Source organism: Muntiacus reevesi, chromosome 2 (assembly GCF_963930625.1).
Source record: "Muntiacus reevesi chromosome 2, mMunRee1.1, whole genome shotgun sequence".
NCBI lineage: Eukaryota > Metazoa > Chordata > Mammalia > Artiodactyla > Cervidae > Muntiacus > Muntiacus reevesi.
The window spans coordinates 139,993,794-140,015,442 of NC_089250.1; the positions used below are offsets into that span (position 1 = coordinate 139,993,794).

The 21,649-nt window shown below is 40.0% G+C and overlaps 1 protein-coding gene across 2 annotated transcripts in view; it reads right to left on the minus strand.

Annotated features, from left to right (window-relative positions):
* TCTN3 (tectonic family member 3) overlaps positions 1-21,649 on the minus strand; it is a 47,292-nt gene that overhangs the window by 22,333 nt on the left and 3,310 nt on the right. For both annotated transcript variants that reach the window (XM_065922965.1, XM_065922964.1), the window contains exons 2-3: positions 17,821-18,039; positions 7,896-8,502 (exon numbers count right to left, since the gene is read on the minus strand). The gene's annotated coding sequence lies outside the window, so the exon portion shown is untranslated. The remainder of the gene's footprint in view (positions 1-7,895; positions 8,503-17,820; positions 18,040-21,649) is intronic.

The window sequence follows — 21,649 nt, forward strand, 5'->3', positions numbered from 1 at the left end:
GCCAAGGCCCACTGGACTGTCAAGAAATTCCCTAAATTGCCACTTTTTGTAGCCCTCTTTAGAAAATTTTGCTTCTTTCCCAAGAGTGCTGTGCCTCTTCTGACTCCCTAGTGTAGCACTGGCCAATAGAACTTTCTGCAATGTGAGAAATGTTCTGTATCTACACTGTTCAGTATGGCAGCTTCAGGCTATATGTGGCTACTGTGCACAGGAAAAGAAAGTGAAAGTAAAAGTCGCTCAGTCGTATCGGATTCTTTGCGACCCCATGGACTATACATTTCATGGAAGTCTCCAGGACAGAATACTGGAGTGGGTAGCTTTTCCCTTCTCCAGGGGATCTTCCCAACCCAGGGATCGAACCCAGGTCTCCCTCATTGCAAGCGGATTCTTTACCAGCTGAGCCACAAGGAAGCCCAAATGTTACTGAGAGGCTGAATTTTTAAATTTTAATTAATTCAGAGTTAAATAACCACGTGTGACTTGTATTTAGCGTATTGGATAGTACAACTCTAGGGTATCAAAATCTTGCTGTTAGATCCAGTATTTTTGTCAACCTGCATATTCCTGAGACCTGGATTATTTCAATTGCTTGGTTGGGGATATAAATTAAGACCTGTTAAGAGTTATCGGCCTTCCCTAGTAGCTCAGATGGTAAAGCATCTGCCTGCAATACAGGAGAACTGGGTTCAATCCCTGGATGGGGAAGATCCCCTGGAGAAGGAAGTGGCAACCCACTCCAGTATTCTTGACTGAAGAATTGCGTGGACAGAGCCTGGCGGGTCACAGTTCATGGGGTTGCAAAGAGACGGACACAACTGAGTGACAAAACGTGCACACGCAAGAGTTATCTAACATCTAATAAGCTTATCAAAAACTAGCCAATGCTTCCTCTTCCATAGGCAGATAAATGTTAGGGCACCTGACCTTGCTACATTCTTGAAGATACTGATATTCTAGTGTTTTGAATCTGGTAGCTAAATATATCTCTGTGTTATAAACATTCTTAAATATGTTTTTGTGTGATTGTGTGATGGACTTCCATAAGAGATATCTATATTTGTGTTTGGGCATAAAATATCTGCCTTTTTAGTAATTTCCATAGGAAAAGGCCAAGTTCATATTACTCAAATCATATGCATTTACTGGAATATAAGCTCCAAAAACAGAGGGTTTTTTGTTTTGTTCACTGTTTGTATCCAATGCCTAGAACAGTGCCTAGGACATGCTAGATATGCATTAAATATTTTTTAAAATATTGTTTTGTTGAACTCTTTAGATTTAGCTCCTATGAATATTTAGCATTTATACTAATTATGAACTGCATTTTTTATATTCAATTTCTATAACCAACTGGAGACTATTTTAGATTTCCAGGTTTGCATTTTACTTTTTAATTCTAATCAATGATAAATCAATGATGTTACTAGTGACTTTATTAGTGTTGAAAAAAGAGTCTTGATTGAAGCAGTTTCAGGGTTGAGTGTAGGGAAATAACGTTAACGGATTACTGAGGTTTTTTTTCTTATTTTTGGATTTTACCACTTTGCATGCTTTTTAAATACTTGTTTTCTCTTTTTTGTTATAGTGGAGCAAAAATATTATTTGTATTTTTGTTGTGATATGTTTGTAAGAAACTCTGTAATACAGAACTTTCAGTTCTTTTGAGATTTTAAAATCTGGAAGATAGTTTTGAAGGACAGGAAGTCTATTCACATGTTTCACATAGATGCCAATTTTAACATGAGGATTATATTGAACTAGCTTAATGTATCACCTCAGAAACAGAGATTTCCAAAAAAGATCATATGATACTGGCAGATGTCTGGGTTTGGTACTAAAAGAGTTCAGTGTGTACTTAGAAATTTAATGAAGAGATTGAATCAAGATGGCAGACTGACAACAAGTTCTAGTCTCTCCTGACTCCTCCCCTGTTTAGATTATCCCAAGAATCTTTAAAAATTACAAGAAAGTTACATGAGCATACATAGTTGTGCGCATCCATGCACATACATTGATACTGAAAAACATGAATGAGTGCTCTCAAAGGACCAAATATTATGACAATCTTTGAAAAATAGATATAAAATAATTAGCCTCCAACTAATAAAAATAAATGAAAAAAAAAAAAAGAAAAATAGAAGGCTCACAGGACAGGATTACAGTTGGATAAACAAAAGCTGTATAAGCAGAGGCTTAATATTGAAATAGGGGTGGCTCCCGGGGATGTTCTAAGCACACAAAAAGAAGCTATTGATATCAAAGGGCCCTTGGACAATAGAGTTACTGATTGAGGTACCACTGTAGGAAGAGTCAGGTAGGTCAGCCTTTCAACTTTGCTTCCATGTGCAAACAGTGGATACATGAATTTACTCCTAAAGAAGGCAGGGACAGTCAGGGTCCTTGGCTAAGAGAAGACTCTGCCTTGGGCCCGCCGGTGTAATAAACTGCACTCCACTAAAAAAAAAAAAAGAAGGCAGAAACAGCCATGTAGGCACTTTTATTAAAGAGATAGGACAGGGCCCTGGATAGTTTTTGACATCTAGGAGGAAGAGAAGTCTTACATCTTTAAGGCTGGTATCAGTTCCCCTTCTCAAGGTGCACAACCAACATTCCCTCCTCCATAAATCTATAAAAAGCATAGGTTAAAAAGGATGCACTACTTTCAAAAGAACAATAACAAAACTCACACCTGAGTTTTTAACAGAAATAAGGAAACTGGAATAATGTCTTGAAAGAAGTTAACGTAGAATTCTGTGCTCAGCAAAGTAGCCTTTAAAAATGAAGATGCAAATGTGTTTAGAAAACAAAAATTAAGAAAAAAAATTTTTTTTACAGATCCTCACAAAGAATTGCTAAAGAGAGTTGTTCAGGCTAAAGGAAAAATGATCCCAGATGGAAGCACAGAAATGTTGGAATAAATTAAGAGCAATGGAAAGGACAAGTACAAGGTCAGTATATAAAACTCAATTGTATTCTGATATTATAGAAATAAAAAATTAGAAAATAAAAAGCTTTAGGTGATAAAATTTATAATATAAAAAATGAAATCAGTTCAGTTCAGTCATTTAGTTGTGTTTGACTCTTTGCGACCCTGTGGACTGCATGAAGCACGCCAGGCCTCCCTGTTCATCACCAACTCTCAGAGTTTACTCAGACTCATGTCCATTGAGTCAGTGATGCCATCCAACCATCTCATCCTCTGTCGTCACCTTCTCCTCCCGCCTTCAATCTTTCCTAGCATCAGGGTCTTTTCAAATAAGTGGGTTCTTCGAATCAGGTGGCCAAAGTATTGGAGCTTCAGCTTCAGCATTAGTCCTTTCAATGAATATTCAGGACTGACTTCCTTTAGGATGGACTGGTTGGATCTCCTTGCAGTCCAGGGGACTCAAGAGTCTTCTCCAACACCACAGTTCAAAAGCATCAATTCTTTGGCACTCAGTTTTCTTTATAGTCCAACTCTCACATCCATACATGACTACTGGAAAAACCATAGCTTTGACTAGACAGACCTTTGTTGGCAAAGTAATGTCTCTGCTTTTTAATATGCTGTCTATGTTGGTCATAACTTTTCTTCCAAGGAGCAAGCGTCTTTTAATTTAATGACTGCAATCACCATCTGCAGTGATTTTGTAGCCCCCCAAAATAAAGTCTGTCATTGTTTCCCGATCTATTTGCCATGAAGTGATGGGACCAGATGCCATGATCTTAGTTTTCTGAACGTTGAGTTTTAAGCCAGCTTTTTCACTCTCTTCTTTCACTTTCATCAAGAGGCTCTTTAGTTCTTCTTCACTTTCTGCCATAAAGGTGATGTCATCTGCATATCTGAGGTTATTGATATTTCTCCCAGCAATCTTGATTCCAGCTTGTGTTTCATCCAGTCCAGCGTTTCTCCTGATGTACTCTGAATATAAGTTAAATAAGCAGGGTGACAATATGCAGCCTTGATGGACTCCTTTCCCAATTTGGAACCAGTCTGTTGTTCCATGTCCAGTTCTAACTGTTGCTTCCTGACCTGGATACAGATTTCTCAGGAAGCAAGTCAGGTGGTCTGGTATTCCCATCTCTTTAAGAATTTTCCACAGTTTGTTGTGATCCACACAGTCAAAGGCTTTGGCACAGTCAATAAAACAGAAGTAGATGTTTTTCTGGAACTCTCTCACTTTTTTGATGATCCAACTGATGTTGGCAATTTGATCTCTGGTTCCTCTGCCTTTTCTAAATCGAGCTTGAACATCTGGAAGTTCACGGTTCACATACTATTGAAGCCTGGCTTGGAGAATTTTGAGCATTACTTTGCTAGCATGTGAGATGAGTGCAGTTGTGCGGTAGTTTGAGCATTCTTTGGCATTGCCTTTCTTTGGGATTGGAATGAAAACTGATCTTTTCCAGTCCTGTGGCCACTGCTGAGTTTTCCAAATTTGCTGGCATATCGAGTGTAGCATTTCCACAGCATCATCTTTTAGGATTTGAAATAACTCAACTGGAATTCCATCACCTCCACTAGCTTTGTTCGTAGTGATGCTTCCTAAGGCCCACTTGACTTCGAAATCCAGGATGTCTGGCGCTAGGTGAGTGATCACACCATCGTGATTAACTGGGTCGTGAAGATCTTTTTTGTACAGTTCTTCTGTGCATTCTTGCCACCTCTTCTTAAAATCTTCTGCTTCTTTTAGGTCCATACCATTTCTGTCCTTTATTGAGCCCATCTTTGCATGAAATGTTCCCTTGGTATCTCTAATTTTCTTGAAGAAATCTCTAGTCTTTCCCATTCTATTGTTTTCCTCTGTTTCAAATAGACAGAAACTCAAATTTTTAATGAGCACAATGTAGCCAAAAGATGACATTTCAGCTCCTTTGGATTGAGTTGGGGTTAAGTACATAGTTCTGATCCATGAACTATACATTAAAGAACTGATGAGACTTTAGGAAAATCTCTTTAGAAAACAAAAGTCCTTTTCCTCCCTTCTCCATGTTGCTACTTTAATTTTGAGCAAAATGGCTGGAGCTCCACCAGTCATTTTGGAACATGAGAAGAAATATGAGCAAAGGTAAACAACAAAAGGGAAGAAACCTGGAACCCTGACAACCATGGAAACTTCATGCTTGCCCAGGACTTCCTACCCCTGGACATCTTTCATACAAAGAAATAATTTTATAAAAGGGGGTTTCCCTGATGGCTCAGATAGTAAAGAATCTGCCTGCAATGCAGGATAACTCGGTTTGATTCCTGGGTCAGGAAGATCCCCTGGAGAAGGGAATGACAATCCACTTCAGTATTCTTGCCTAGAGAATTCCATGGATAGAGGAGAATTTTATAAAAGACCTCAACTATTTAAGTCATAACATACTTTAGTGACTTACCCATACTTATGTAATAATTAGAACTCTCAAAGATTAATTTACATGATTGCTTTAAATATATTTACATATTTAAATTAGAATTTGTACAAAAAACGAAAGCAAAATTCAAACTAGAATTAAACTAGAATCTGTGTGTTGGCATCTGTTATTTTTTTGTCATTCAGTTTGTGATCTTCCTAGTTGTAGATATGATGGATTTTGGGTCAAAACGTGGACATTTTGGATATTATGTTATGGGTGGGGCTCTGTATCTTAATTAACTTCTGTTTTAGCCAGCCTCCTCTGACACTGCTCTGGAAGGGATGTGCACACCCCTGGCAGCACACTCCCATTACTACCAGATGGTAATGAAAGCCCCAGTTCCCCACCCAGCCTGCACTGATAGTCCAGGGAGCAGCACTTCTTGTTACTTCTGAGTGGGGGTAGGAGCCAGCTCTCTGTAAGGGTGGGATGTATAAGGCAAAGAGAACTTTTGTTCTTTGTGTCATTTCTAGAGTTTCTAGGTTGCTAGCCAATCTGCCTTCTTCTCTTCAGCTTTTAGAATCTCTCTCTGTCTCTCTGTCTCTCTATATATAGGCTTCCCAGGTGGCGCTAGCAATAAAGAACCTGCCTGCCAATGCAGGAGATCTAAGAGACATGGGTTCAATTCCTGGCTGTGGAGGATCCCCTGGAGAAGGCAATGGCAAGAAACTCCAGTACTCTTGCCTGGAAAATCCCATGGACAGAGGAGGCTACAGTCCACAGGGTCGTAAAGAGTTGGACAGGACTGAAGTGACTTAGCGCATGAGCATGTGTCCACACACGCATGTATATAGTGTCCAGTTTTCAGTTGTACTTAAGCAACAGGAATATGGAAAAATATATCTATTCTATCTTCCTCGAAGCGTATATTTGTTTTATTACAGAGAAACGTTGCTGAATCCCTCATGCAGCCATAACTGATAGTCTCTCTACTTTTCTCTTAAACATTTTTTCCTTCCCTCTACTTTTACAGTTTCTATTACTAGTTTAACTAATAATCATCCTCAATAATCTAAGCTAAAAAATAGAATTTAAATGCATTCAAAACACACTAATTATCTCTTGGTGTGTAACAAACCATACCAAAATTTTGTGGAATAAAATGACAACTGCTTTAAAATCACCTTGGATTCTCTGGGTCAAGAATTTGGACAGGGTACAGCAGAGATGGCTTATCTCTGGTTCATGATATCTGGGATCACTGCTGGCAAAGCTTGGATAGTTGGGGGAGACTTCTGGATGAGGTCCAGAATCATCTGTAGGTCTCTTCACTCACATGTCTGGTGGCTGGGCTGGGAATGCTTGAACGTTGGGCTTAGTTGGGCCTGTTAACTGGAATGTGGACGACGTGGTCTCTTCTTGTGGCTTAGGTTTCCTCACAGTATGGTAGCCTCAGGATGGTCAGATTTTTTCAGTGGTGGCTCAGGGCTTCAGGAAAGAGTATTCTAGTGGACAAGGCAAAACCTGAATGGTCTCTTTGGATCTAACCTTAAAATCCATTTGGTATTACTTTATTCCATTGGCTGAGATGTCCCCCTCCCCTTGACCTCTCTATGGAAGGGCTGTAAAAAAAATTGAGGCCAATTTTTTAAACTGCCACAAGATGTATAGAAACTTCGAGTATGTTTTATATAAAAAGTATAAAATAAATGTAAAAAAGTTTACAAACAATGGCTTCAAGAAATTATTTTTCTTTTAGTATATTCAATATTGGGCTTCCCCGGTGGCTCAGAAGGTAAAGAATCCTCCTGCAATGCAGGAGACCTGGGTTCGATTCGATCCCTGGGTTGGGAGTATCGCCTGAAGGAGGGCATGGCAGCCCACTCCAGTATTCTTGCCTGGAGAATCCCCATGGACCAGAGGAGCCTGGTGGGCTATAACTCATGGAGTTGCCAAGAGTTGGACATGACTGAGTGACATATACATATACAAATACATGTACATATACAGTACATATTCAATATTATCTGCTAAGTACAAAGGCCAAATATAATGATAATGAATTAATTTAAATATAATAAAAAGTTTTAACTGTTTTCTGAAATTTAGGCATTATTATAAATTTTATATTATATTTTATAATAATATTTATAATTTTAGCTACCAATGTGAAGAATAAATGTTGTATTTAATACATGTTATATCTAGACTTACATATATACAAAGGCAGGAGGAGAAGGGACTGACAGAGGATGACATGGTTGGATGGCATCACCAACTCAATGGACTTGAGTTTGAGCAAGCTCCAGGAGATGGTGAAGGACAGGGAAGCCTGGAGTGCTGCAATCCATGGGGTCTCAAAGAGTCAGACACGACTGAGCAACTGAACAATTGTTTAATATTGTTAAGTTTCCTCAGATGCCACGTGCAACTGTTGTAAAAACTGTTAAATATTGGATATCAAGAGTTTAAGAAAGTGAGCACTCTGCTTTATGACATATTTTACTATTCAAAAACCTACTGTGGTCATGAAATTTGAGAAGAAAGATACATTGAGCTAAATATTTTCTTACCTAACAATTTCTCCCGCTCAAATGCTCCTCATGCTTTGAAGCGCTGTCCATCTCTGACGTCAGCAGTGCCGCGGTCCTCTCTTCTTCGTTTGGACACAGGGTAGTGTGCCAGAATGTTCCTCTGGTGCTTAAATGGTGTGAATCACGGCAGCAGGCATGTTAGATTGTGAGTTTCCCAGTGTCATCACTGAGCACTGGGTCCTGAGTGACAGAAGTACCCATGTGATTTTTGCCAAATTTGTTATTTGTGGTTTTCTGGTTTACGGGTCCCTCTAAGGTGCAGACTAGAGCAGGGGCCCTTTGCCCAAGTTTGAAGGCATTGCCACTTCTCTGGGAGCATGAACTTTCCAACTCTGTCTAATCACTCTCGCTGCTACCTCCACTTCTGAGTTTATAATCCAGGGAGCTTCCAGGAACATGAAATTCTTTCAGTGGTGTTTCCACAGTAAATTTTGCCCCAGCTCTCAGGTTCAGAAGTTGATGGGATGCCAGTTTGACTCATAATGTGGAGCTCTGACATCTGGAGAGTGTGATCACACTTGGTACTCACAATGTTTCTTGACCTTTAGAGGTGAGTCATAGCTTCAGTTCATTGAATTTTCTTATTCTAGGGGAAAGGGGATTCATTTAATCAAACAGAACCCTTGTATCAGTGAGCCTAGACAACCTCCAAAACGTAAGGCCTCTATGTGTATTTATTCTCTAGAATTTCTTCTCCATATCTGAGAACTGTGGTCAGAATTCAGTCTAGAGATGATCTGAAGGTCTCTATCTCCTATTTGGAAGCTGTCTAGTAATTTCCTCCATATGTATGCAGTTCATACTTTACAGTAATAAAGATTTATTTGAATGAATACCCATAACTTTGGGAAAGAGCTCTTTCACAAGTCAGTCAGCTATAGAAGAGCTCAAAATGTGTTGTGCAGAGAGCATAATCTCTCTACCCCTCTTTCCCATTCATTAATCAGATCCATATTTATCATTCACATCAGTATCAGTATTTGTAATTCATTTAAGTGTATACATTTATTCCTTTTTTTAAAACCTGGAAATGGTATCTGATGTTACTTTTCTCATGGCTATTTACAACTAATTGTGGAGTAAATAATTTGTCTACATTAAAGACATCTAAGATCTCAGAAGGCAGTGGGCAGAAGCATTTGAATTTTGATTGAGGCTCTCTTAACAGTACACTGAAGATGACACCCAGATAAGGTCTGTCTGATTATTCCTAGCAGTCTGATGCTAAAACCCAAGCCAATCTATAGAGTTTCCACATTTGGAATGACAGTTGTATAAATATTAGAGTATTTATATAACCATCCTGTATAAATTAAATTATTTTAATATCCCTTCCACCCAAAAAATGTTTTAAATTTTAATATAAGTTTATTGTTTTCAGTATTACAAATTGGAAAAATCTTTTAGCAAGTTTATGAATATAAAAATAATAGCTTATTAATGCCAGCTAACCACTGAATATATTTGATTTAACTTGTATTTTCAATTCTTCTCCCCATTTTATCTCTTTCCCTCTTTTCTCCCCTCCCTTCTCCCTCCCTTTTAAAGCACATGTCAGATATTGTAGTGTTTTAAATGGAGTTCCTAACAATTTTATTCAGAGAACTGTAAATATGGACAATGGAAATTACCTACATGGAAAATGGCTTATCATCTCTAGAGAATTTTTTTTTAAATAGTTTCCTTTAACCTTACTGGAAGGAGAGTCTATGCAAAAATTTTCTTTCCTGGCGTAGTCATTTCTGAGCTGTTATGTCTGTTATGCTTCTTGCCAAAGTTCAGAAGGGCAATATCTTTCCTCAAGATGGTGTGATAATGGGATATTACATTGTTCTTGATGTGAAGCAAAGCGGTAATGCCTGAAGGTTAATTAAAATACAGTTAACATGCTTTAAAGAAAAGGGCAAAGCCTTTTCCTTCCCTCTACTTTTAAGTCTTCCTGTTCCCACCTACCACAAAGACTTGAAACAATAGAGTCAGCAAAAAGAATGATATATTTATGTTCATTCTTTTTTAAAAAAATTTGTTCATTCTTCTGATATATCTTATTTTGTTTATTTAATGACTGTCTCCACCTTCTCCTACTTTGTGGATGGGTAAGAACTATTAAATGCTTATTTTCCTAGAGGTGGTACCTTTGAAAACAGCCTCCCCTCCCCCACAGTTCCTTCGTTAAAACTTTAGGCCAGTCAAATGAATTACTACAGTGGTTTTTAATCCAAGGCAGTAACAGTGTGATAACCCCAAGGGAAGCACTGCCTTTTGTTTCATGAATTTCTCTGGGTTACTGATAATCTTGATTCCTGATTTTTAGCAAGGGAGCAACTCTGACATCTCCATTTAGGGACAATAATTGTAACTTTATTCTTTCCTTAGACTGATGACTGCACCTAGAAGATTTTCTATCTAATATTTCTTAGTATAATCTAATGGTGCCTCCATCATTAGGCTTATTTTCTACATTAAAAGGGAGCTGAAAAGAGAAAAGATGTAGAATTGTGATCTTGGGCATGATTACTGGGTCATCAGAAATGTTGAAACACGTAAGGACAGAGAGGAAGTGGTTAAAAGGGTCAAAAGCACACTGTCAAAAACAAAAGGAAATAACTAGAGAAAAATGACTATGACTATTTATTAGAATAGTAACTAATGTAATTAAATGAATGTAGATTTTTTTGGTTGGGGGATTAGTGGTAAGAAAATCACTGTAAGTAAATACATGTTAAATATCATGCCTTGTCTAATTAAAAATTTTTTGTGTGTGTGGTAATAAACATGTAAATATCTTCCTATTTGAAAGAAACACACACAAAATTAGGGGCATTTCCTTCCGAAAAGTGTTTAAAAGTGCTATTGCTTCCTTTCTGTCTGGACTCCTCACGGTATCACCCTTTTAACTACAAGGTATTTTATATTCTTTTGATTTTCATAACAGCTTTGTTCAGTCAATAAGAGCTTGCTGATTATAAGGATGAGGAAACAATTTGAAGTGCCAAATGACCTGCTCAAATTGTCGTCATTCATAATTATTAGAACCAGGACTAGAACTTAAGTCTCCTCTCATTTTCCTTGTGCTCTCTCTACTGCTTAGACTCACAGAGATGTTTTCCAAGGTCCTTTCCAGTCACACGTTTCTTCAGTTTTAGTGAAGATATAAATGTATCATGATATTTTTATAGTCAGAGAGTGCTGTCCTAGATTTTATTTATTTATTTATTTATTTTGTCCTAGATTTTAAAAACAGACATTTGGAAACAGTGGAAGGCAGATGTGTTGGATGCTCTCTGCTTGCTCCACAGGCCACTGTTCCTCTTCCTCCACCCTGCTCTGTGCCATGGGAGACTGTCCAGAGCGAACTGCATCAAGGGGCATCTGATTAGGTTCAGCAGGAGATTAGGGGGATGGGCGAAGAGCGAGGTCAGGTATTTATTTATTCTTCTGCTCCTTCTCTGTGGGGCCAGAGCAGCAGTGGCTGCGGTCCCTAACTGAAGGCATAGCAGATGCCACGGGTGCCCCACCCAGGTTCCTTCAGCCCCCACCACCGCTGATGTACAGTGAGCGGTGTAAACACCTGCCACTCTCTGCCTGAGGGCTTTTTCTGGCCATGGAAGCATGCCTACTCTATGTTGAGGGCAGGCCAAATGTGCTGGACAGTTGACAGTCTCAGGGAGCAGCCCTTGACCACTGCTGTATGGGAATTGGCGGGTAAACATCCACATATCTTCTCCCCTGGGTTGGGACAACTCTAAGCCGTGTTCTTCATCATCTCCCATGTCCCTGTGGAGACTGAGCCACATTTGCACTCGGGGGCAATCTCTGCCGATCAGTGCCTCCTCCCCTGCCCTCTCTCTTACCCATCCCTTTCCAGGACTTCCTGGGATTGCTTCCAAATCAACTACTTGTGCTGAAATCCTACTCCTGAGAATGGCTTTTGGGGGACCCCAACCCAAAGTAGAAGCCACCGTTCTTGTCAAGCAACTGTCCTCTGTAGCCATCATTACTTTGTGGGTTCCAGGAACCTCTTCCTTCCTCCCGCTGCCCCTTCGGGCCAAGCATAATCTTGGACACCCATCTTTGCTACTCCCAGAGTGAGTTACTGCTTTTGTACACACAGCTGCAAAATAGGTTGCAATGTATGCCAGGTGACTGAACAATGGATATTCTTTTAGATAGGAAGAAAATGAGAATAAGAGAAGTGAACGTGTAGCAGTCTTCAGAAGAATACTTCAAATTCTAGAATTTTTGGAGACATATTGTGAGATAATTAAATGATTGACAGCAACTCTAGTCAGGCCAGCAGGGATTATAATGCAATCACCACAATAATGTCAATAAAGGTATCAGGGTCATCTATGGGGTGCTCTTCAAGGTGATTGCTGTTTGAAGAAGAGCTGGTTCTGTCCTGTCTGTGCTTTTTGGAGGCAGAGTTCTTGGAATTCCTCCGTAGTCCTATCTGATGACATGCTAACCTCATACTTCTTAGCTACAGCAAAGCTGCTCCACACTCAGATGCCTGATGTGCTTCATTTCATGTCTCAGGCATTGCTATGATGTTATTTATACTCAACTGTAGGAAAAGACTTTTTTAAACATCAATAAAAATTTGGAGGGACTGCTAGGCAGGGATTTGATTTCTTGTGTGCCCTGGTTGAGAATTCCCATGTGAGGTATTTTAAAGGACATAAAATGAGTAATAATCTGTCCTTTTCCTGCAGAACTCCAAATCTAGTAGTGATAGAGTGTGGAGGGAGGACTGAAGAGAAATTTAGGGTGGGAAGGAATGATAACACCAGTGTAAAGTGGCGGGATGCTTTGTTAAGGTGTTAGTTATTGTGAGTCCCCAGTCCCGTCCTAGCTTGTTGTTGAAATTGCACAAGGTGACCTGAAGCAATAGAGTAATCGGGATAGAGTAATAGATAGAGTAATAGAGTGGAGAAGGCAATGGCACCCCACTCCAGTACTCTTGCCTGGAAAATCCAATGGACAGAGGAGCCTGGTAGGCTGCAGTCCATGGGGTCGTGAAGAGTCAGACACGAGTGATTGACTTAACTTTCACTTTTCACTTTCATGCATTGGAGAAGGAAATGGCAACCCACTCCAGTGTTCTTGCTGGGAGAATCCCAGGGATGGGGAAGCCTGGTGGGCTGCCATCTGTGGGGTTGCACAGAGTCGGACATAACTGAAGTGACTTAGCAGCAGAGTAACAGAGTAATAAGGGGGTATACCTCTGAGGGCCAGGGAAGAGTGGAAATTCTGGAGCACTGGGGAGGGGATGGAGGTTGGTGGGTAGCGGGCGCCCTTGCTTGTTCTGTGGTTGTATCCTGATCAGCAGGATGGTCATATGGTACCTTCCGGAGACTCTACTCTAGACACCAGTGCGTCCAGCAAAGATGAAGCCCCTCACTAGACGACCTTCATCCCCACTCAGCAATGGAGCAGAAAGCCTGTCACGTTTCAGGGTTGGGCAAAAGAATTTCAAAAAGGCTCGAAGCAAAGGAGAGATTAGGAGTCCTCCCCCTATTTTCTGATATATTCACTTCTCCCTGATTTTGATGTAAACCAGGGAGGTAAGGGGATTCCAGTAATGACTGTGATCGACTTTCTTGCCAGCTCAGAGGGAACCAAGATGGGCTTAAGTTAATATAAAGAAAATGAAGGTAGCAAAACTTCTTAGGTACCTAAACATGATGGTTTAAGAAGGAATCTGCTCCATGCTTAAATAACCAAAACAAAAAGCAGAAAATGACAGGGGCTGGCACTATGGGAGGCTATGGGATTTAGCATAGCTGTGATAAACCATGGTGTACTATTTTCTATTTGGGAGCAGTCTCTTTTATACAGGGCTTTTTTCCAGCTAGGCAGAGGAAGGAACTGGAGGGAAGTTAAGTAGAGAAGGGGAAAGAATTCTTTTTCCTCACTGATCCTCTTCTGACTTACTCCCTTTTTATAACACAAAGCACGATAACATAAACTGTACATGTGGTAGATATATGCTAGCCCCTGGAGCAGGGGCCCCTATGAAATTTCCATTTTTCCCGGAAAAAATTAAGGTGAATGGTTGTGTGGGTAGGCTTCGAGACATTTTCTATATGTAGCCTGTATATCCTTAATTCTAAAACATGTGATAAAAACAGATTTTTAATGTTCTGAAAGTAGGCATGTGTCTTGTAATAAATGTCAGAATAAATCTGTCTATTTCCAGGCAGAACTGCAAGCTATGATGTTTGTCATTGTGCACATATGTGCTCAGTTGCACGGAAGGTATCTTTTTGTATGATCACCAACTCAACAGTTGATCGCCAACTCAATAAATTTGTAACAATGCTTAATGTAGGTGTATTTTAATTTACATTCTTGATTCCCAGGTGGCTTTTGAAACCTTTTAAAGATTACAATTCAGCAAACCTAACCTTTTTTTTTAATGTGGCAGAGTAGCTGTCATATGCCGAGTAATGAATTTAAGAAACAATAAGAATTGTTACATACTTTGGACTAGATCAGAAAATTTCAGAGTTGGGAGAGATTTGTATGACCAAGTCATGGACTGAGAAGGAGTTTTATTTGAGAATGGTTCATCTAGTAAAATGTTCTAACTTTTCCCCCTAAAATTTAAGCACATATGCAAAACACTGGCTTGGGTGCTCTGGGATTTGAAAAGATGTGTATGGGGAGGAGAGAAAAAGAATTTGTAGTCAGAGTCAAGAATTGAAGTCAGACTCTTAAGTTGTGTGTATGAGATATAGTCATGTTAGTCGTTCAGTTGTGTCCAACTCTACACCCCCATGAACTGTAGCCTGCCAGGTTCCTCTGTCCATGGGATTCTCCAGGCAAGAATGCTAGTGTGGGTTGCCATTCCCTTCTCCAGGGGATCTTCCTGATCCAGGGATTGAACCTGGGTCTCCTGCACTGCTGGCCGATTCCTTATCATCCAAGCCACCAGGGAAGCCCTTGTATATGAGATAGATCACATCTGAAAAGAAACTGGAAGTGCAAGGCATTAAACAAGTGCTGTTACTTGGCGACTTCCCTTGTAGTTCAGTTGGTAAAGAATCCACCTGTAAGACAGGAGACCGGGGTTCGATTCCTGGGTTGGGAAGATCCCCTGGAGAAGGTAATGGCAACCCACTCCAGTACTATGGCTTGGGAAATCCTATGGACAGAGGAGCCTGGTGGACTATAGTCCATGGCTAGAGTCAGACATGACTTAGCGACTAAACCACCACCAAGTTACTTGACACTTTGAGAGGAGAATTATGCTCTCAGAATTTGGAGGAGCTTGGAAGCCTTTAAAAATTTAAAGTTTGAACTAGGCCTTGAAGGATGAGCTGGGATAACCACACAATTAATAATCTCAAAAGTAGAAAAATCACTGTTATCTTTCTCTACTCTTTATTTTTTCAGGCTCTGCTGGCCTGGAATGGATGAAGGGCCTAATGTAAAGGAGCACAGGATGCCTAACTTTGGCCTTGTCTCCCGTTTGTCACCCCCACAAAGCTCTGCAGAGGCAGAGACATTGACAGCAACATGAATACCTCATGCTTCAGCCTGGCCTGGTGTTGTGGGCTATTATTGTCTTCAAAAAATGAGTGTGTGAGTCCCCATGTTAAAGTCTTGAGCGTAAGACTCTAGAAGCCATGTGTGCTTTAAGAATATCTCCTGCCTCCTAGCACTAGCAGTGTCCTGAATTAGAAACTTATGTCCTTGGCAGTCTTGATTGCTTAGCAAGTATGGTCCAGCACTTAGGGTCGGTTAAGTGTGGTGAATTTTTCTTAAGTACAACTTGTCTCCTTCTCAGAGCTACTTTAAGTTCCCCAGGCAATGTTCCCATATGAGGGTGGTCGTCTGGAAAAGCATGGGCATTCTCCTCCCTTTTTTATTATTTTTTTCAGGTTCTGGAACCAGCAGTCAGTTCTCCTTGCTGCCCTCCCCTGGCCCCAGAGTTTGTGACTTCTCCCCGGAGACACTTACTGGAAACTTTTTGAGCCAGTGAGGCTTTTTTCCTTTAGACCAATGGGAATATTGTGTGTCACGGATGAAAAGATTTGAGTACTACCATTATCGCATAGAGTCTATGTAACAAGACTGTTTCCGTGTCTTGGCATAGAGCCCGAGTTAACTTTGCTTTGCTGGATGTAGGGACAATGAATTCTGTTTGAACAAGAAATCATGTGTAACAAATACTTTTGCAGAACCATGTCCTTTTAGCAGCTATTTTAGTAAAGATGTCCTTCAGCATTAGTTTCAGTACAACAAATGCATTTAAACACCTATACAATGCTTAACAACATATTTTTTTAAAATCAACTTTTAATTTTAGAATAGTTTTTGATTTACAGAAAAGTTGTAAAGACTGTACAGAGACTACTCATATACTCCATATCCAGTTTCCTCTATTATCTCAGTGTGATCGATTTGTTATAATCACCCCTACACTTGCCTGTCTATAACCTTCCACTCCCATAATGAGAACCCTCACTCATGTTGACATCTGTTTACCTAATTGTCCAATGCCAGTATACATATGTAGTAGTATATGAACTATGAACCCATATCTCCGTGGGAAACAGCTGTATCAACAGAGTCATATGTTTTTGTATGGTTCTTTTTGCCTTTTGTTTTACAAACTTCACTCGTTTCCAAAGTGACTCAGGGCAGTACCCTTTTTCCTACTCTCTTCAATGAGGTTCTTTCATACATTTACAATACAGTTAGATTCTTTTGTCATAACCAACATTCCATTCAGGGATCCCTTAACCTCATGGATGATTTCTTTTTTTAACTGTGTACATTGTTTCATTCTTTGTCCTTTAAAGTTCCACAGATTTTGACAAATATTGTAACGTATCCATCATGATAGTATCATACTGAATAGTTTCACCACTTAAAAAAATCCCGAGCTTCACTTATTCAAGACCTCCTTCCGCCCCAATGGATCTAGGGCAGCCACTGATCTGTTTACCGTCTCTATCTAAATTTAACATTTTAAAAATATTTTAAAATTAAAAATTTTTTTAAATAGTTGGAGATTTTATAAAACAAATGGGTTTCCCAGGTGGGTCTAGCAGTAAAGAACCTACCTACCAATGCAGGAGATGTAAGAGACACGGGTTCGACTGGATCGGGAAGATCCCCTGGAGGAGGACATGGCAACCCACTCAACTATTCTCGCCTGGAGAATCCCATGAACAGTGGAGCCTGGCGGGCTATGTCCTTAGGGTCACAAAGAGTTGGATGTGACTGAAGTGATTTAGCACAGCACATAAATCAATTGGACTTTTATAGATAGTACTTTCTTCAGAAGTGAATATCTTTGACCTTAAAGATAGTATGTTTTTTGTTGTTTGTGTTTAGTTGCTAGGTCATGTCCAACTCTTTGCAACCCTATGGACTGTAGCCCACCAGGCTCTTATGCCCATGGGATTTCCCAGGTAACAATACTGGAGTGGGTTGCCATTTTCTTTCCCATGGGATCTTCCTGACCCAGGAATTTGAACCTGTGGCTTCTGCCATGTCTCCTGCATTGCAGGCAGATTCTTTAACCACTGAGCCACTGGGGAAGCCCAAAGATATTATAGCTGTTATCAGTTATTATACCTGAAACTCATGGATTTGGGGCTGGCTTCTTGAAGTAGCAGTACAATTTTATCATTTTTAATGAAGGAACATTTCACTCATTACATCTGAAAACCTCTGAGACATTTAGAGGAATCAGGATACTTTAAGTGGGAGTAGAAGGATGAAAGAGGTAAAGGGGATGTTTCAACAGAAAATGTAAGAGATTTCAGCAAATGCAGGAGAAGTGACAGGTAGCTGTAGCTCAGAATAGAGTGGTTATGAATCAGTTGTTCAATACTTGCTGTAAACAGAGACTTTATCAAGTACTGGGATCAGGTTAGGCATTTACCCGTAGTTCAGGATCTTTAATTCTTCAGATTCCTTGTTGAGTGTCTGCTCTGCTTGATTTTGATGTGCCATGTGCTCAAAGCGTGCCTTCTTCTGGTGCAACTGTTTGGTCATGTACTTCCCCTTTGGAAGAGCTGACCCCATGCTGCAACATTCAAGGGCTTCCCTGAACTCAGACTTCAGGGCATTCCTCCCTGACTTCCAAGGTCACTTGCTTATCCTTGAAAGAAAAAGGCATGAGTGACCCTTTGTCACATTTCACTCCCCAACCCCCTATTTCAGCATGCCCCTAGTCCCACAGTTTGGGGAAGGGAGGTAGAGAGGTCCTATGTACTGGAGGAGGGAAGAGACTTCTGCTCTCTTCAGGGTAACTGAAGTTGCCAGGGGGTTACTTCTGAAAAATAAATGGAAGATATTAGTGCAGGGAAAGGTAAGGGACACAAGAAGAGAAGACAATATTTTACTAAATCTGAACCATATACCTAGCGTATAAGTGAAGAGGAAAGGGACTGAATCTTGGTGAGTGCCAACTATGTGCTGGGGTCTCTGTTGGGAGTTCTTAGATATTTATTTCCTCCTTTCCCCTACCGTGACTCTGGGAAGTAGATTTTTTAAAGAAAACTTCAGTTTACAGATAAACAGGTTCAGAGAAGCTCACCAACTTGTCTAATTTCACACAGTGAGGATTTAAACTTAGATCTCCTTAACTCTAAAGCCCGGGCAGCACATTAAAATGAACTGAGTCCTTAAAGAGAAATCCTTGCTTGAAGCTTAGACCAAATTCCAATCTCTGACAATGAGGATGGGCATTAGTGTTTTTAAAGCACCGCCAGTGATAACAATATGTATAATGTGCAGCCAGAGAACCCTGGCTCTGCTCTGAGCAGAGCTTTTCCTTGTACTCAGTCGGTCAATCGTGTCTGACTCTTTGTGACCCCCATGAACTGTAGCCACCAGGCTCCTCTGTCCATGGGATTCTCCAGCAAGAATACTGGAATGGGTTGCCATGCCCTCCTCCAGGGGACTCTTCCTGGTCTTCTGCGTTGCAGGCATATTCTTTACCACCGAGCCAGTACCTTTCCTACTCCTCTCCTAAAAGAAGGGACGGGGCATTTTCTGAACCAGTGTGCATTCTAAATATTCCCAGAGTACTTTTAGATCCACCCCATGCCCTGTTTCCTACCCCTCACTGTGGTTCTTATCATCTCTGAATACCTATTCGCAGGCAGATGGAGTGGGGCAAGAGGTTATTATCAATGATAGAGAACTACAAATATGATTGAGTTAATCTAATCCATGTTTTTTTTTTTTTTAATAAGACACGTGCATGTGGTGCTGATAGACTGTCAAAGTACAGTATCAGATACTGGCAAGAAACTATAATGATGGATATATGTCATTATATTTTTGTCAAAACCTGTAGAATGTCCAGGGTTTCCCTGGTGGTTCAGATGGTAAAGAATCTACCTGCAATGCGGGACACCCTGGTTTGATCCTTGGGTCAGGAAGATCCCCTAGAGAAGGGAATGGCTACGCACTCCAGTATTCTTGCCTGGAGAATTCCGTGGACAGAGGAGCCTGGCAGGCTACAGTCTATGGAGTCGGCAAAGAGTCAGACATGACTGAGCAACTAACATACATATGCATAGAATGTACAACATCAAGAGTGAACTCTAATATAAGCTATGGACTTTGGGTGATAATGATGTATCAGTGTAGGCTCATTAGTGGTAACCAATATATCGCTCTGATGGGAGATAGCAAGCAAGGCTGTGGCAGTGACAGAATTATATATGGGAAACTTCTATACTCTCTGTTCACTTTTGCTGTGAACCTAAAACTGCTCGAAAAAATAAAAGTCCATTAAAAGTGAAAGAAAATAGTGTCACAAAAATTTGATATGATTTTCAAAAGCTGCTGGCAAATTTTGTTTGTTGAATATTCTTACAGCAAATACCAAGTAGTATTGACTTAGAATCTCGGTTTATAGCAGGTATAAGAAGATGGGGTTTGGGTGTATTCCTGGTGGGAAAAAAAATTTATAAATTCCTAAGATTAGATTTTAAGAAGAACTAAAGAGCCTCTTGATGAAAGTGAAAGAGGAGAGTGAAAAAGTTGGCTTAAAACTCAATATTCAAAAAACTAAGATCATGGCATCTGGTCCCATCACTTCATGACAAATAGATGGGGACATAATGGAAACAGTGACAGACTTTATTTTGGGGGGCTCCAAAATCACTGCAGATGGTGACTGCAGCCATGAAATTAAAAGATGCTTGCTCCTTGGAAGAAAAGTTATGACCAACCTAGGTAGCATATTAAAAAGCAGAGACATTACTTTGCCAACAAAGGTCCATCTAGTCAAAGCTATGGTTTTTCCAGTAGTCATGTATGGATATGAGAGTTGGACTACAAAGAAAGCTAGGCACTGAAGAATTGATGCTTTTGAAGGATCTCCAACCAGTCCATCCTAAAGGAAATCAGTCCTGAATATTCATTGGAAGGACTGATGCTGAAGCTGAAACTCCAATACCTTGGCTACCTGATGCGAAGAACTGAGCCCTTGGAAAAGACCCTGATGCTGGGAAAGATTGAAGGTGGGAGGAGAAGGGGACAGCAGAGAATGAGATGGTTGGATGGCTTCACCAACTCAATGGACATGAGTTTGAGTAAGCTGCTGGAGTTGATGATGGACAGGGAAGCCTGGCGTGATGATGTCTATGGGGTCGCAAAGAGTTGGACATGACTAAGCAACTGAACTGAACTGAAGGTTAGATTTGTTAATTGCCATACAACATTTAACCTTTTACCCCATGTTTCTTGAAGTATGATTTACCATATCTAGAACATCCCTATCAAACATAAAACCCCATCCTTTTGCAGTCTCCTTTTAGCCTTGAAACCATCCACAAGTAAGAACTGTTTAATATCAAAATGACATAATATGTTGAACACTGTGTCAAATGTTATGAAGAACATTTTGGTATATTCAAAAATAATAAAAACTGCATAGATAAATACAGGCATTCTTGGAATTGGGGAAACATGTCATTTTGCACAATAATTACCCTGGTCATTTCTTTTAAGATACACAAAAGCAGAGTACCTCCTTTCATGAGTTTTATCAATAGCCTTTTGTTTTAGTGGAGGATTAGAAACAATGTCAAGACCGGAATGCCCATTCTCCACCCTATCCCACCAGCTACCCCTGCCCCCCAGATGCAGAAACTACCGTCATTACTCTGTCTAATTAATGTTATTCCTATTTGGTCACTGTTGGGTGTATGGAGAGTGCCTCAAGTAGTCAGAACACACTGTGAATATTTCATGTTGGATAGAGTGTATAGTCCTTTTTAATTTCTACATCTAATATTATGTTCCACAAATAAATCTAAGAAAATCCTGATATAGCTGCCTGATTACTGTGCTGCAGGAAAAAAAAATGCATAGTGAATATACTTTTCTGGCTTATGGTGGTATAACAACTTTTTAGCTTTGACCAGTTTGTTGTTCAATTACTTTTATTTTTCAAATGAATCTTACAAATAATCTCTTTCATCTGACTATTTGATTCTTAATGAAATGTTGAGGCTTCAAATTATAACAATTAAAAAAACCCAGCTGAACCTTGTCCTCTTTCAACCCCCAAGCTGATTTTACATATGGCTACTGTCTCAGTAAATATTAAATCATGTCTTTAAAACTCTGGAACAATTCCCTGATAAAACTACTGCATATCATCAGTTTCCCAGTTTCTCTTTTATTGCAAAAATCTCAAACATACAAAATGGAGAAAATAGTAAATCAAATCCCCATGTACCCACTATCCA